The sequence below is a fragment of the Prinia subflava genome, chromosome 3, assembly GCF_021018805.1.
Source record: "Prinia subflava isolate CZ2003 ecotype Zambia chromosome 3, Cam_Psub_1.2, whole genome shotgun sequence".
In the NCBI taxonomy this organism is placed as follows: Eukaryota; Metazoa; Chordata; class Aves; order Passeriformes; family Cisticolidae; genus Prinia; species Prinia subflava.
The window spans coordinates 14,688,951-14,706,472 of NC_086249.1; the positions used below are offsets into that span (position 1 = coordinate 14,688,951).

The 17,522-nt window shown below is 40.0% G+C and overlaps 1 protein-coding gene across 1 annotated transcript in view; it reads left to right on the forward strand.

The window, feature by feature from the left end:
• The window catches only part of HTR1F (5-hydroxytryptamine receptor 1F), a 102,848-nt gene that overhangs the window by 25,081 nt on the left and 60,245 nt on the right, over nucleotides 1-17,522 (forward strand). The gene's annotated exons all lie outside the window — the stretch shown is intronic.

Here is a 17,522-nt window from a genome sequence, read left to right on the forward strand (position 1 = left end):
TGTGCCTTTGAATACACAAATAACATACTGAGTAGGTGGTAATTTTGCATCGAAGTGGGAGATGTTAGATAAAGTCTCTTCTCAGAGCAGCTTTTGAAACACCTGGGACTGAGTGCTGCTTTCATGTTCATTTTACTCTGCCCTTTGCTGAACACTAGTAGCACCTTCTCTTTACTCAGCCCCATGGAAAAACATTCTAGGACAAATAAATTTTCAGGACTTGGAAAGAGACAATTAGTTTAGCTTTCTTATTTAGGAAACAGTGTAAATTTTAGTGCTTAAACATCTCACTTTCGTTTTCCTCCATTTTTGGCCTTAGAAGGTTGAAAAGTTTTATATGCATTGTGCAGAGGTAACAGCATGGCCTGAGCACAGGTAAAGTGTTCTTTATCTGACACAGTAAACAGTTATTTTAAACTGGAAGCAACAAACTGATGACTTCTACTTAAAGAATGAGAAACGTGTTTCATAAAACACACTTTACCACATAATATTTGTCATCTATCCAACCCAATGGGCCAGATGTTGATTTTCATTTGGAACAAAGGTCAGGAATCCCTGCCAGTGTGGGGTCAGTATTAAAGCCCTTATGAGCAGGAGTGAGGTGATCTCTCCACTTTTTTTCCTTTGTTCATACAGGGTAACATACACCGGTTCCTGCTATCAGTATTTACTTTTATTGTACTGCTATCTGCTTTTGTCAGTAATTTATGGAATCACATTACATACCACTCATCTAGTAGCTAGCAAACACCCATAAATTCTGCCCTGATGAAAGACCACTGTGCCACACATAATATCTGTGAGACATTTATGTTGTACCCACTCACATCCAGAAGTCAGCCAGCCCCTCATGCCTAAGTAATTCTTTTCAGTGGCAGATGAAACTGTCTTCCCTAGTTCTCCAGATGCATGAATTTTTCAGCTTATTGCTTTTTTTGGAGGCAAGGGGATCAAAAAATTATTATAAATCTCTCTAACTCCATCCATATCAACATCTTCAGACATAAAGATGAAGGGCTTTAAGTATGTTTGCACAAAGATTCTTTCAGCATTATACTGATCTGCAAGAAATGATATATATGTACTAGTGTCAGTCCTGCAGAACTTTGAAAATACGTTTGAAGATGAAATTGTCAGTTAATAGCAAATAATCCTAACATTTGCTGACACAGTCAACAGAGGACTGTTTAAAACAGACAGATTGTTATTTACAGCTGTGCCAGATGGGACAGTTTGAAATATGTTTAACTGCTCTTTGGATGACCTTTTAAAAGTATTCCTCAGCATCCTCAAATAATTTTAGGTTGCTGAGATTTTTATTTGAGTAAAATTTACTTGCAAATATTTTTATGTTCCTGGTGTCAACTACAATTATATGTGCCTGTAAATAAAAGACAAACTGCCCACAGGAAACTCTTACTGAAGCTCACAGGGTAGAAGCATTAAATATTAATAAATTAATACATCAATTTTGTACAAACTGAAGGAACTTTGTGGGAAACTTTTGTGTTAATTTACAGTAATGCATTATTTTAATGGAACATTTATCCTGCACTATGCATTGGTGGGGAATTAGTGACATCTATGTGTCTAGCTCTCAGATAAATGGTTAATAACTGAACTATTAAGGAAGGGGCATTGAGGTGGTGCTGTTTTGATTCAGTGTTATTTTCATAATTTTGTAGACCCTACATATTTCTGCTGTTTTCTTTCCTTTTGCAATATCCTCTGAGAAATGTAAAATTACTTTTACAAAAGATTTTAGCCGAGTGGCTGGAGTGATTTGCAGAAACCATGGCCTGCAGAGCTGGGCACGGCTTTATGGCTTAAAACTAAAGGAAGTGTTAGCTTTTCTGTAAAGCTAGAAGTAATCAGTAAAATACAGTTGTAGCATTCTCATCAGACCTCCAGTGAGGCATTACACAACCAGTTCATATCTGAGCAGGAAGCTATGCTGTTTTACAAGCTTTTAGGAATTTTGTTAAACCATGTTTATGTACAGGACATGTACCTGGTGAATATACCTGGGAATGTATCTGTGAGCTGCTTTTTTGTTTCCCTGCAATACAGGTATGTAGACAAAAGCACCTAACTCCATCATTACCTCCCATTTCCCCTTGGATATGGTTCAGCTCAGATCTCCAGTAAGATCTCTGGGGACATCACAGCTTCAGTCTTTGGCTTGTCTGCTAAGACTTCTGGCAGCACTATCAATTATTTCAAGAGGTGCAGCCCAGGTTCCACTGAAACATGGGAAAAGTTCACTTTACATACACTGAAACAGCAACCACTGTGAGCTTGGGCTGGATTTGAAGCACCAGCCTGAAGCAGCAACTTTAACCACAATTCCTGGTTCCCTAACAGCCAAGGGACAAGAAGGGGGGAGGAAAGCACAGATAAAGGAGATAGTACAGGGAATAAACTTGCCCTTCCCTGTGGCATCATTTTTCTGCAGTTCAGAATGCCAGAATCATGCCAGCAGGGGGTTTACGATGTCATGCTGAGGGGTGGAACAAGGCCAAAGGGGTTGCTGGGGTGGTGCCTGGACTGGCACAAGCACAGGGGCCTGACCCCGATCCAACCCATCCTTTCTAACCCCACAAAACCACCAGACAACTCTCTTCCCAGTGGCAGGGCTTTCTTTGCTCCTCCTGGCATCACACATTCAAACAGGAGAGAAAATAGGTTTTGTTTTTGGAAGCACATAACACACTAGTACCGTGCATCAGTGTGCATAAATAGAAGCCTAAAGTTTTCATTTTGAGGCACGCCAGTAGCTTGTTTCTCTCATGGCATTGCCTCAAGCATGAATTTTAGCACAGGTGCAGAAGAGAATCTTTGAATTTGCATTGGTATTTTAAGCACTATGTGTTCCCTTCAGAATTCTTATTGCATTTTGGACGTATGTCTAAGAAAACCCAGAGAGAACTTGATCTAACCTTTTATTTGTACAAGCAGTTTGGATAGTCACTATTTTATTAGCTATTAAATCATTCAGCCTGTGCATTGCTTCTGCTGTTATGTGCTGGAAACACAAATTATGAGATTCTTGTAAGGGTAAACCAATATTTATTCACTTTTTGTTTACCACAGGGGTGGATCAGGGTGGCGCAGGTAGCCACTTCTGTACACTTTTGCTTTGGTACACCTCAGGCTACCAAAAGTGGTTCTGTTGGTTTGCCTTTCGGGGTGGGAGTTTTTGTTTGTTTTAATATTGTGCAAATAAAAGCAGTCTCTATCACTCAGGAAGAATGTGGAGTCAGAAAACCCAGTAGACCAGCTGGAGAAATTTGAGAAGAATATTTCTTTTGCTTTTTCCAACTACAGTAGCTCTAATGGCAGTGATAGAAGCATTAACACTTGGATCAAGCCAAATGAAATCTACTGTTCTGGTCCTTTTTCCACTCTTCAGTAGATAAACAGGAAAAGGAGGAATAGGGAACAAAAAGTTTAATAAAGAACCCCTCAGAGACCTGAAAGATGAGTTTAGGTTCTCTTGTTCTCATTTAAAAATTAAATTTGCAAGATGATTAATGCAGAGCTGTTTAGTCATGGTAATTTCAGATTTGGCACAGTCCTTTGTGTACTGTGCTCAGATCAGGAAAGGTTTATATCCAGTTTCCGAAATTCTCACTTGAGACATTAACTAAATAACATACACTCTCTGCTGTAGTTTAGCACACACCTTCAAAAGAGATGTACTATTAGGGAACAGATCTTTTCCAGGACTGAAAATTGCAGTCAGTTACTGCAGCTGTAGAGATCTGGGACAGTTACAGCCCCCTTAAAAAACTTCATTCATGAAGAACTTTATTTATGAAGCTTTTTAGGCTCCTGACTGTGGTGAGGAGCTGCTGTTGAGCACAGGGCTGAAGGCTCTGCTCAGGGCTCTGAACTGACCCTAAAGTAGAACTTCAGGTATTTAACTCCTGCAGGAGGTTTCAGAGTAGAGACCTAAAAAAAAAAAAAAAAAAAAAAAAAAAAAAAAAAAAAGCTACCTAACCTACCTAGCATCTCCTCAGCCAAGAGACTCTGGACTACAAGTTTAAGTATAAAAGAACTCATCTCCATTTCCTCAGTAGAAAAAAAATCCTGACTTAGTAGAGGAGATTTGCCAAGTGGTATTGCCGATCCACTTTAAAGCACACTGGATTTATCACAGACAATTTTCAGCCCAGACAGATACTCATACAAAATATTGTAGTTCAACAACCATATATTTTCTATAAATCTACTTTTTTATGAAGTTCTATCAATTGGTGCCACTGAGACAAGATTTTCATATGTAATTTAGAAACCTATCCAGGCAGGTCATCCCACACTCTCCTTCTAGCCAGTAAAGTGAAAAAGACAAAATGAAAATCCTCACATCTGTTTTAGACATTTTACTTTCAGATGTAAAGCACTGCACCCTATAAGGACTATTGAACATAATGAAAAAAAACCCCTCATAGTTTATAGATCTTTGCATTACATGAATCCAAAGAGGAACAACAGAGCTGGGAAGGGTTTAGAGCACAAGGGTTTTGAGGAGCAGCTGAGGGAGCTGGGGTTGTTTATCCTGGAGAAAAGGAGGCTCAGGGGGAACCTTATTGCTCTCAACAGCTCCCTGAAGGGAAGGTGCAGCCAGGTGGGGATTGGTTTTTTCTCCCAAGTAACAAGGGACAGGACAAAAGGAAGCAGCCTCAAAAGTTGTGCCCGGGAAGGCTTAGATTGGATATCAGGAAGAAATTTCTGAATGGAAAAAGTTGTCAAGCCCTGGAACAGACTGCCCACAGAAATGGTAGAGTCACCATCCGTAGAGGTATTTAAAAGATGTGCAGATGTGGTGCTCAGGGACATGTTCTAGTGGAGGACTTGGCAATGCTGGGTTATTGCTTGCACTCACGGGTCTTTTCAAACCTCAACACTTCTATGTGTCTACATTTAAGGAAATTTCTCTCTTCCCTGGAAGTTTGAAGTCTGCTGCAGAACTAAATTTGCATGAAAAGTAGAAACCACAACTCTTCTTTTAAATGGATGTATTAAGGTTGTATAAAATTCATGCTCCTCTCAGAATTGTGTCAATGGAAATGCTGTGTTAACTTCCTCAAGTAAAGGGACTCTCTTACAGTAAAAATATTCTCAGTCACAGATGAGCTGGTCCAGGATACTTAAAGTGGAATGGATTTTATGAACATTTACTTCTCCTAAATAAAATTATTTTTTAAAAAAATCAAGCCAAAAAATTAATTTCAAGGAAACATAATATGACAGAAGAACATTACACTGAACATACGAGATGGGTGGCTGATCTAAAAAAACTTTTAATTTCACCACATATTCTCTTCCACATGTAAAGATACCTCACCCATGCCACTGTCTGAGATTGTTTCAGCTTCTAGCATTACAAAATTAATTAGTTGTTCATCAACAAAGATGGATATATGACATCCTGCAAGATGATACTGCCACTATTGTGGCTTTTAAATACATTTCTGACATTTGATATTTGTTGGATCTCATCTCTTGATTGCTTAGCTTCCTTGTTATAGCCCAAATTGACTTTACTTACATTACTCCTTCAATAACTCCTTCAAGAAATTCTTGACACACCAAACCATCCCTGCACAGCATTTCGGTTCACTAAAAGCATTTTACTTCAGCACTTTAGTTATTAATTTTCTATGCAGCAATTTATTCTCTAGCTTTCCATGCATTACAATTTGTAAAGCTCTGGTAAAACTCTTAAATTTCCAGACAAACTTTTCTTCACAAGGCTCTGTTTGTCTAGTACAGACAGCTGCCCACCTCCTTCTATTATCAATGCATCTGAGTGAACACGCTCCAGTGGCAAAAATGTTGTTTAGGTGGTGTTATTTTCAGCCATCAAAATACTTTGCAAACATTGTCTTTGGACACTGCAAGGATAAGATTTTGGAGTCCCATTAGTGCCTTTAACTACAAGAAATACCAAGGAGAATAGATGGCACAAAGCTTCTGAAGGACCACAAGGTTGTGATTAGAAAACATTTCTCTCTGTATTCAGGCTCTGTTTGAATCTCTTCTTTCCTTGACAAGCTGTGCTTTGGTGACACACATCAGACGTAGTAACAATCCTATTCTAATGCATTTTGAAAATATGAAGGTATTGAAAACACGTTGGTGTAGAATGGGGCTGTTTGGCTTTTATGCGTCTCGTCAGGCAGAGAAGAAAATCATCTGCTCTTCCCTCCATCTTCTCATGCCCCCTCCATCCCACATTCTTTCCAGCATCCCTCATAGCTCAGTACTCTTTGAGGAGTGACTTATGTTTAGTCCCTGCAAGCATATCAGACTTGTGGGAGTCAAGGAATGTAATTTTTTGTAATCTGTCACTATTAGGGAATAGAACAGTGGCTTTTTGGCGTAGATATAGTCCACTTTACACATTGTGAATAGCTTCATGTTTTTGCAACTAAATGTATTTTGTTTGACTGTGCCATTTGTACATTTATCTGCTTCTTCCCCATTACTAAAAATTACCTGATAAATAGTCTGGTTCCAGACAAGAGATCAGAGCAAGGTCTGCCACATTTCACTATAAAGCTATAGGGAAAACATCCTGATCATCCTCTAGTATGGCAGCTTGGAGTGGTGTTTTTAATAATGACTTTGTTTCTGAAAACACCTTTTTCAAAAGAAAAATCAGGGATGAAATTGTTTATACAATCTGAATCTCTTCACTTGACAGTATTTCTATTATATTCAAATTTGTGTTTGTTTTGGCTCTTGCACATACTAAAAACATGAAAGGTTTCTAAGTCCAAGTATTGCATCCAACTTAACCTCATTAGTTCTGCCTTTTTATTTATGACTTTAATCCAAAAGAGTGGATTTGGCAACCAAACCCATGTCAAGGCTTATCTTTCTTGTTGTAACCAAGATCACCAACTTGCATAGGCCACGTTTTAGGTTTTATATGAGTCTCAGGAAAGTTTGGAGGTTTTAGTTGATCAAAGAGTGAGGTTTATGCTTTTATCCTTAAATGTGACCTTGCAGAATGCTGCCAAACATGACTGGAGCTCTGGGATTTCTATGCCAAGAGGCAATAACACATTCTCACCCAAAAATAAAAAAGGAAGATATTCCATAGTTTAGGAGATGGAATTGTTTGGTCCATAATCACTGTTTGATTAGGGATCAGTAACAAGAATTGATACTATTTCTGTAGAGATTATGTCAAAGAGATGGCTAAAAAGAGGAAAATCAGGTTGCACTGGTCAATCAGCATTTGGCTGTGTGATGTTGGTGTGATGCAGGTGTGGAAGAAGTTAATGACATCAGAAAATGCTTTAGGCAAGATAATTTTGGAATAGAAAAAGACTGTTATTAAAGATTTCACTGAAATACTATTTGGACTATTTTCTGGTGATTGACATTCTGAAAAAAGTAATATAAGTTAGAATAGGTACAGAGGAATAATAGAAAAATGATGAAAGGAAAGGAAAAGTTACAAGAGCTTGGACAGTTTTGTCATGCCAAAGTTGAAAGGGGGCAGACAGAAAGATAAGATCTGTTTCAAAGGCATCAGTAAAAATTCAAGTAAATACAACCTCATAATGAATCAGCTAGATCTGGAAGCTGGGCAAGGAAAAAAAAAAAAGCTTTCAGGCTTATCAGCATGAAATTTTGGATCAATCTTCCAGACAAAGCAGTTGGGATGAGAAGCTCTCACTGTTTTTAAACATGATTCAATCACATTATGCAGGGAGTTATAAACCTAAGAATTTCTGCAGACTGAAAAATAAGTCTGTGCTACACGTTCTTGGGTTGTTGGTGCAGCCAGAACAATTACTATGAAAAAATTTACACCTATAGTGTATTAAGCTTCTTCAGACTTTCTTTTGTTTACCTGCCAAGAGCAAGAAAATTCTTTCCACCTTTGACACATCATTTGTTTTCCAAGTTTTCTTTCCTCCTACCCAAATCCTGTGAGATTAAGTCTAGAGTGACTTTCAGCATTCAGCTTTACTGCCCCAAGGTTGGCCCCGTTGACTGGCTGCAGCTCAAAATAGGCTGTGAGGAGCACGTGCCAGCTTCCCTGCCAAAATTCAATTCCCAGGTCTAAGGGCAGCAATCCCCCTGCAATGCCCTCAGGCCAAGCCAAACCTTTTCAGCACCAGCTGAAAGGAGCAGAAAGCTGAGCCAAAAAAACCCCAAATTAATATAAAATAAAACAAAATAAAATAAAGCAGTTCACTACCTTTAACAAGAAAGAAAATCTTTTGGAGCACTAGACAATTCTTGCATCACATCACCCACGACTGCAAGAACTGAAGCCTTTAAAATATTCTGTTTGTCTGTGGCTTCTGTCATTTTACCACATATGGCCTGTCTTGGTAACAGCATTATCAAGCAATTTGCTCCTGGACCGCCTGCAAACATGCAAAGTAGATGTTGTGCAGACCTTCTAAATCAGACACCTGTGGTCAAACAGTCTGTGCATGCAGGAGGCTGGCACAGATCTTCCAAACCATTAATAGCATCCAAAAGAAATTTAATCCTGTAAAACAGATAATTGTAGATGTGGAGCGTATGTTTATGTAAGTGCTCTGAAACAGCAGTTGAGCTCTTCTGAAGTTGATAGTATTTACCTCAGGCAGGAGCACTTTTCAAGCTCAGTTTGGAAATAATTGGCAGCACTCCCTATATAACTTAACCTGAGAATCAGGTTGCTAAAACACAGAGAAATGCCCACATCAATTTCCTAATACCCTTCCAGCTCAGCATCTAATTTTAACATCTCCCCCTTGACCAGCATCTCTGGCTGACAATAAACTCCTGAGACCTTTTCCTACTTGTGAAAATGCATTCAAGTACTCACTGCACAGAGAGCTCAGCAAGCTTCTTCCCCTCCACTGATGGCTCTGACTGGCCTTGGCATCTCCCCAGCTTCACTTTGAAACTTCCCCTTCCCCAGGTGACCTCCAAAAACCACTTGGTCCCAGCTGGTCCCCTGATTCCCCTCCCAGCCCATTCCATGACCTTTCTCTGCCCTTGCTCACAGGGCCCAGTTGGATTCAGCTGGGGCTGCTCTGCCCCCACCACGCTCCTTACCTGAGTCAACCATGTAAAGCAGGAGGGAATGCACTCAGCAGACAATTTGATCGTGCTGCTAATAATTGGAATTGTTTTAAGCGAACAAAACGCGCTGCCAAACGAGTAGGCAGTAATGGTAACTATTATCACTTGCGCTGTTCGTGTGCGGTGACAAGGCACTATGACCTAACTGCAGCTTTCCTGGAGTTCAGCTATTAGAGACAGCACAGCTGGGATTTCCAAGAATGGTCTTGGCAGTTTGGACACGCTGCTGCCAAAAATAATAAGCGAATTGCGAGTTCAGTGTCACAGCCAGCTTTAAACATTAATTCATCCTCTGATTTTGTTTACTAAGATCTAAGATCTCTGCTTTTACTTTTCTGTAACCACAGTCTTTGCTGAAAGAGGATCTTGGGGATGTATGCAGGAGGATTCCTTCTCAAAGTAGGAATAGACCAAAAATTAAATCACTCTACCATATAAATGGAGGAGCAAATTCCACATAAAAGCAGAATTAGTATGCTGATTGAAAGCAAACAAAGGGAAAAAAAAATCCCCAGCCATATCCCTTATTTAATAATGGGTTTTCATTACAATCTTCAAAAGTGTGGTCTCCTCTAGCCACACATTATGGTTTAAAAAATGTGATGAAACTCTCCAGGTGTGGCAATTACAATATAGACTATCAAGGAAAACAATATATAGACAGATACAAATCAAAACAGAGAAGAACAATCTATTTAATCATTTACATAGAGCTGCAGTACTTCATGATTTTCCCCCAAATATCATTCACTGCAATATCAGAGATTAGTTTTCTCCACAGAACAGTACTTTTAGAGGCAATCATCTACCAATTAGTATTAATTAAGATCATAAAAGATGAAGTATTGCACGGGAAGCAACTCTCTGGGGTGAGAAACATTAAAGCATCTGCCTGCTTAATGGGTTGAATCCTCTCTAAGCACTCAAGCCCACCCTTCTCTCAGCATCCTGCACTCAACCTGGTTCTTTTCCTGCTTCCCAGGAGTTTGGAAATGGAGCCTGAAACACTGATTTCAGACATGCCACTGCAAGAATTTGGACCATGTTGCACAATGGATCTTCTGTTTCCAAGTGTTGCTGATTACTTTTAACTTCAACACTGAAAAATACATTTAAGCTAGGGAATCTGTGGGAAGTTGTGAGCTAGGTACATCTTTTGATAGGTCCTTCAGCTCAGAAATGTTCTTTCCCCTTCCAGCAGTCACATCCTGGAGATCAGGGCGGTCCCTGCATGCTCCAAGTATGTCTTTGGTGCACTTATTATCAGGGGAAAACAAAAAAAAAAAAGGAGGGAAACTGGAAAAAGAAACCAGAAAACCTGCAGATCATAACTGATAATAACAATAGGGAAGGAGACTAAACAGGATCTTTGGTAGGGGAATTTGAGCCACCATCAGCCCTGGGGATAACAACAAATGTCACAGCCCTGAGCCAGGGCAGCCAAGCCCCTCAAAGTGAGAGGTGACAGGGTGCTGATGCCCCCAGTGTCCCGACAGGGAGTCCAACCCTTCTGTGGAGAGGGAGGTCAGGGACAGGAGGGCAAGGTTCAGGAGAATGGCAGCTCACATATATACAGAATGGGGTGAAAAGATAGATCAGTTCATTTGTAGAAGATTCTAGTGTCAAACCCACTAATTTTGAAGGAGAACATCAGGCAGCAGGTTGGACTGCATGCTGGGCGGAAAGCATTGAGGAAGATGAAAGGGAAAAATAACAAAAAGAAGCAGCAGCTAATGGAATCCATTTCTGAAAATGAGCCTAAAGAGTTAGAGATGCATGTCCCTGCCATGTAGAGGTCTAAACGTGTGTAGGAGGAGAGTGGGGGCGGGAGTTCATGCAGGCAAAATCTGACATCAAATACTGACTCTGTCTATTGTCTAAAGTTGTTGAAACCCCGTCCTAAAGAAAGCATGCTTTTACAGAGACACTTTTCTAACAACTTCTTCGCTTCAAACACTGAACAAAAGAAATTCAGGAAGAAACTTTTTAAATTATGCTGGAAGTAAACACTTATATCACTAAAAGGTGACTGTTAAAGTGATGCCTTAAGTTTTAGCTTTCATGTTTTTCAGATTCTGTATTGCCTAACTTCGCAAGGCATCAAAAGCACGTATCACCTGAGTTTATTTTCATTATCTAAATCCAAGAAACAGTGTGAAATCAGAAAATAAAAGAGAGAAAGAGCTCATTGCTAGAAGGTCATTTAAACCAGGAGCTTCTTAAGAGATGTAAAGTGATTTCAGTATTATGTAATCCCAGTCACTTAGCAGAGTGTCAGAGACCTCATCTATTTAAACAGATATCCCTCCAGATTATAGCAATACCTGAAACACTGCAAAACACTTATTTATGCTTTTGTATTTTACAATGATCACAAAGAAAAGCCTTCCCTGGTTTCTAGGTGTTAAGAAACAAATTCCATCAAGTTTTGTGAGGCAATCTCTCCCACAAGATGCTGCCATGAACCCACAGAACAGTCACAAGTTCTGGGCCTTATTTGTGGCTGTATAATCCCAGTGCTCCCTGAAGAGAAAACACATGCAGTGGAGATCAAAAACACTTAATGGCAGAGACCCAGATCCCTAGAGACAAACTAACAGTAGAATAAATGCTCTGAGTCATGAAATAGCCAAAAGGACAGCTACTGAAATGAGGTAAAGCGGAAGTCTGACAGAGTTTGAGATTTTTGGCATTAGCAAAGAGGTTAAAGAGTCAAAAGAAATCTTGTTAAACACCTGCTCCTTGTATTTCCTGCTGTTGCATCCAAATGTTATTTAAATTCTCTTCTTTTCTTAATTAGTTTTTAGGTTATAATATCATGTCACCCTCACAGTTAGTATCCTGCCTCTCGTTTTATTCAACCCAGAAGCAGCTCTCCTTTTACTGAGAGCTGGAGACTCTTTGTGTCTCAGTCCTTCACTCATAAGCAAATATATACATAGATACAGAAACACCTAATACCCTGTTATGCATTTTATTCATGATCTACACTAGCTGATAGTTTTTTAACATGCTATTCCTGTGCTTGTGAATGATGAGGACCAATATCCAGAAATTTTAAGACATACAATATAAAAATATTTACTTTTAATGCTTAGAACAAAATTACCCTTAAAAAAATCAGCTGTGTCCTGTTTTATGCTAATAAGCAGGAGAAAAAGAGGTGAAGAAGCTTCACTGATCTCTGGATGCTGAAATTAGCCAGGGCACTTAATCAGGCATCAAATCATGTAGTGTGAACATAAAGGAAAGCTGTAGCTTTCAGTTTTTCCCTAAGTTTTTGAGAGGTATGAATTAAGTCAGGGGGTACCCAGAAGATGAAAAGGAGGACAGGGATGATTAGAGAAGCCTCTGGAAATTGCCTTTGGCTTTTGTCTCTTCCCTCGGACTTTCTCTCTCCTCTTTCCTTTTTCCCCTCATGTTTGTTATCAGTCTGAGCATCCTCTCTTGAATCTCCACTCCTACTGTCAGCATCCAGCATTCACCCTCCTTGTACCTACTGTCCTCCCAATCTTTCTGGCACCTGCTCTATTTTATCATCAATCTTTTCCTTAACCTGCTAAGCAAATATGTTTGGAGGGAAAAAATAAACATAATTCTTGAATTCTCATTGCCAAGCTCCTTAAATGTAATCTTTGCTGAAATGCAGCCTTCACCAGAGTTCAGCAACATCTTCCTCTTTCAAAAGCAACCATACGCTAGTGGGTTTTATCAGCAAAAGTCCTAAAGGTCCTGCACCAACCAGCAGCAAATCTTAGTCTTCAGATCAGCATCAGCTAAAGGCATTCATTATGTAGGCATTACAAACTATATGTTCAAGTTTGCCAGTGCTGGAGCCCCACATATCCCATTTGGCTGACCCTGAAGTGCTGAGGCTCAGTGTGCAGGGAGTCACTCTCCTCCCTCCTATTTCTCGTAAAACAGCAAGAGCAGCAAATGTGACTCTCCCCACCCTGCCTTCCTCCCTGCTCTACCACTATCCTTCCTTCTGACTCCCCTTCCCAAATCTTGGACAGACCAAACCCTCATCCTTGGGATCAAATATTTCAACTGTCTCCACCACTGACACACCTTGAGCATGTTCTGCCTCAGCTGTCACCATCCCCACTGTCAAACCAGGTATCAGTCACTGCAGAGACCTTTCCCACAGCAGAAATCCTGCCTCCTCAACTAGCCACGTGTGTCCTGTGGTATTTAGGAGTAAATCCACTTCCTTAGGCTCTTTGAGCACAAATCATAAACCCAATACCAGCGTTAACCACACCCATGCAGACCACGGCTAGTTATGCGCCATTTGCCTCATCCCCAGCATTGCTCATCCAAACTTTTCTTCTGTGGAATCCTCTAGACGCTGAAGGTTATGGTTAAGCTGAGGGCTAGGGAAATTCCCCTTTCCTGTCCAACACTGTTCCATTGCTGTGCCCTCTTTCCTGTGTCTCTTGCCATGGCAAAGTAGCTTGAGAACAACCCCAGTAAGGCAGAAAAGAATCTTGGCCCAAGTCACTCCTTCGCAGGCAAAGAGGAGCAGCCATGGGTGCATTTTTCCAAGCCTACTTCCACAAGCAGATCAGCTGCTGCCAGAGATGGAGATGGCAGCAGTTGCTAGGAGCAGTTTTGGGGCAGTCACAGTCTCCACTGGAGCCACCCTGGGGCCAGTGCCAGACCTCCTTTGCATCACGTGAAGTGAGACACAACAAAGGTGACTATCAGCTCGCTCATCTCTGTAAACACACAGCCACTTGTTTGAGTCTTGACAGGTGCCACATTGCCTAAGAGAGGCTTCGAACAACAGGGTCTGTCTGAAAGCCCTGGGATCCTTCCTGTTTCAAGCTCCTCACTCAGAGGATTTGATATTTTAAGACTATTTTCCTACCAGCTAGCTGAGCTTGCAGCTCTGCCTTAACTCTCCAGTCAGGATAATGAGAGATTTGGTTAGAGCTCACCACTTCTGGCTGAGGTTGTACCTTGCTCCAACATTGGAAACTATTTTAAGAGGTGGGAGAAGGGTGTTTAGGAAAGGGAAGCATTACTCATGATGGACAAGTAAGCAGTTCTGTCTTCAGAAGCCAAGGGGGAGGATATGAGCCTGAGATTTAGGACAGGAAAATAATGAGATGAAACACTTATCTGCCTTTTCATTATACATCCAGCTTTCTTAAAGATGTTTTTTCTCTGAGGGAATCTGAATATGAAACTCTGAGATGTTCTGCATATTTCCTCCTTACCTCATGGCTTTTATCTGAAATTTCACAGCATCAAATCTTTGGCTTCAAATTCTTGAACTGTCCATAAAAAATAGTGGAAAATTTATGGTGGAGCAAGCACAATAGAATTCTCTTAGGAATATAAAAGAAAGTATTCTAGTACTTCCCCAAAAATGCTCTGTGGGCACTTCCTTATTTTCAGTATAAAACTGATTATCTAATCTTCTGCATGAACAGTGTGTATTTAAAATCAATAGCATTTTTCCATTTTAAAATGTTCAGATTTTGAAGACTGATCTTTCTTCTACGTGTACATTCTTGTCATTTGCAATGCAAAGGGGTGCTGAGGACAATGAAAAATTCATTTTCTGTTTGCTGGAATGGAGTGAAAGATTTCAACTATGGTTAGTTACAGTACTTTGCCTACCTTTATCCCCTCCGCTGCATACCTCATTCCAGCCTCCTGTACTCCTCTGAGCTCTCCTTGCTTACTCTCTGTCCTTGCCCCTGGCAGGGAGGTTGGAACTTGATGATCTTTAAGGATCCCAAGCCATTCTGGATACTACTGAATGTCCTATTCATTAGTAGGATAGGCAGGAAATGTCATGCCATTGGTATTTGCCTGCTTTGAAGAAGATCCACCACTTCCTGACAGATTGTGTGGATTTTTCTGTTAAGAAAGGAACAGATTTACTCACTTCTTTAAAAAAGCACTTTCATCCATTGTTGTTACCTGCAGCTTCTTCAAGGCAGGGACTTAAATACTAAGAAGGTTTAGGTCCTAAAAGTTTCAAAACAAGCTGAAAGCAATTCTGTAGGTCATGTACTCAGATCAGTATCTCCCCCTCTCTCTTCCCTTTCCTTATTGTTAGATGCTCTGTTTCTCAGAAGTGCTGTACATGGTGAATTGATGAACTGTATCTTGAAAATTCTGAACTTCTCTGTAATATAAATCTTCTCCAGAGAACTGGCAAGCCTAAAAAGTTCAGCTGCAAATACGTCAGCCTGAACCAAAGCGGCGCAGATTGAAGGCAGTGACTCACTAGCTCGCGGTGGAGCGGCTTTGTGCACTCAGCTTTTTTCCCCACATTAAACACTTCTAGGAGAAAAACTTGTGGGGCTGGAGGCTATTTTGGGGATTTTGCTTATGTGTAGACTTCTGCTCCATGGTAGCCTCTGGTTTTGTAGAAAGTGAAGTAAACCTAGTAAACCTTTTTCACAAAAAAAAAAAAACCCATATTTAATAAACCTCTTAGTCTACCATCCATTTTTTTATTGGAATTTGCCAATATAAGCTCAAGTGTGCACAGATACCCCCATCAACTCCACGAGGGGAAAAAGAAAATTTCAGTAGAGAGAGTGATCTGGCAAATGTGTGCATTTATTTAAGCCTGGAAAAACTGGATGAAGTGCAACTGACCATCCTTAACATTGAAAACTTATCTGGTTTCTGATCTGTAGTGAAAGAGAGCACTGGCAAATTTCATATCTTTCCACAGAGAATGGACAACAGATAGCGCAGCTATCTCAGCAACTGGAGCAAATGAAAAATAAAGTGGTTTCACTCCTAGCAAAAGTCGAGCTATTAAGAATTTGCAGCCTGTAGTTGAAGAGGGGTGAATGAATGTTTTTGTCTGAGAATAAATAATAGCAGCAATGGTCTGTGACTGACACTGAAATACAGTAATTACCATGCTGGATGATAGTGGAACCTCACCTTTAATCAAAAGCAGGCAGAACACTAAACTGGCCACCCTGGGCTGGAAAAGGACAAGGAAGAGAAGGGCATTTTCTACATTTGGTACTAGAAACTGAACTGTGTGGTTTTCGAGCCCTAACACATCATTTTAAAACTAAACCCTACTGTGAAGCGTGGGCACTTTTAATGGATAGAAAGATACAGTTTAGTGCACAATTCAGCAAAAGACTTAGGAGAGCTTGTCCCTGAAAATTTTGTAGAAAAATCTAGCTGTCTTTACTAAATCTGTGGTCTCTCTATTTGATATTTTTTTATTCCCAATGTAAAAGAAAGCTGATTATTTCTCCCTCCACTGTCTTTTAAAGAGAAATGCAATTACTTTTGTGCAACTTTCAGGTACAAAGCCAAAATAAGGAGTGCATAGTGTTTTCAAAATTTCCTTATTTCTATGGCATTAAAAACTGATTCTCTCTAAAACGTTCTCAAACACAACAACAGACACACTCTACGTACAGAAAGTTAGAAATTATTTATAACTACATATTAAAATGATGTGCTTGAGATATCATCTCAGCCAGGCTTCCAGTGAATTTTCCTAAACTGACCCAGCTTTTGGATATGCCTTAAAGATTGGAGTGCTGAAACAAAGTGTAATTTAGCAGAATGGAGAGCAATTCTTTGCACATCACCAGCAAACACATCTTTTTCAAAAGGTACCTCTGACAGCAGCATCCTTTGGAGTTGTTTTCACCAGGACCTCACAAACACCAGCCAGTTTTGAAAGTATTGAGTAAAAGTTGAGATTCCTAAATTGACTTTAACTGAAAGCAGCAGTGAAGGATAATATAAACATTTATGTTAGGTCTACAGGCCTTCTCTGGAAGAAAAACATAATCAGTACCTTCAGTGGCCCCTGCCATATCCATCATCATTTCTGTGTTCCACAACTAGAACTTTTCCCCAAAACCTCTTCCACAGCAGCACCTGCATCAGCAGGAAAGGAGTTAAATAGTCTCACCATGTTTCAATAAGCCAGCGTGGTGTCCAGAACCCCAAACTCTGAGAGTAAAGACAAACCAACACCAAAGTTGTCTGTGTCCCTAAGGGTTGCCAAGCCACTGATAAAGCTTATAGCAAGATCCCCTTTCATTTTTCAAAAACTTTGTCTCTTTTAAGTCTTGCATCACCAATAGCTATAGTTTAAAAGAATGATTCATACAGAAGAGTGTAAAGAAGCCTGACTACTTGGCCTTCCTTATTGTGTCTTATCTCCTCAGACTTTGACCTTTCAAAGATTTCTAGGGCTGGAGTAAAGTGTCCTTCCAAGTAGTTCACAGCCCTAGATGGGAATTTACAGGTTCTTTATGATACAAGATTCATTTCCATGAGAAAAAGTTCTCTCAGTCACAGTTAATCAATGCCTGGGAGCCTAAATGGTTATAAATATTGTATCCATTACTTTGATTTATGTTTCGTAATTGATTCATCCTGAAGCATAAGAGAGGGGAACA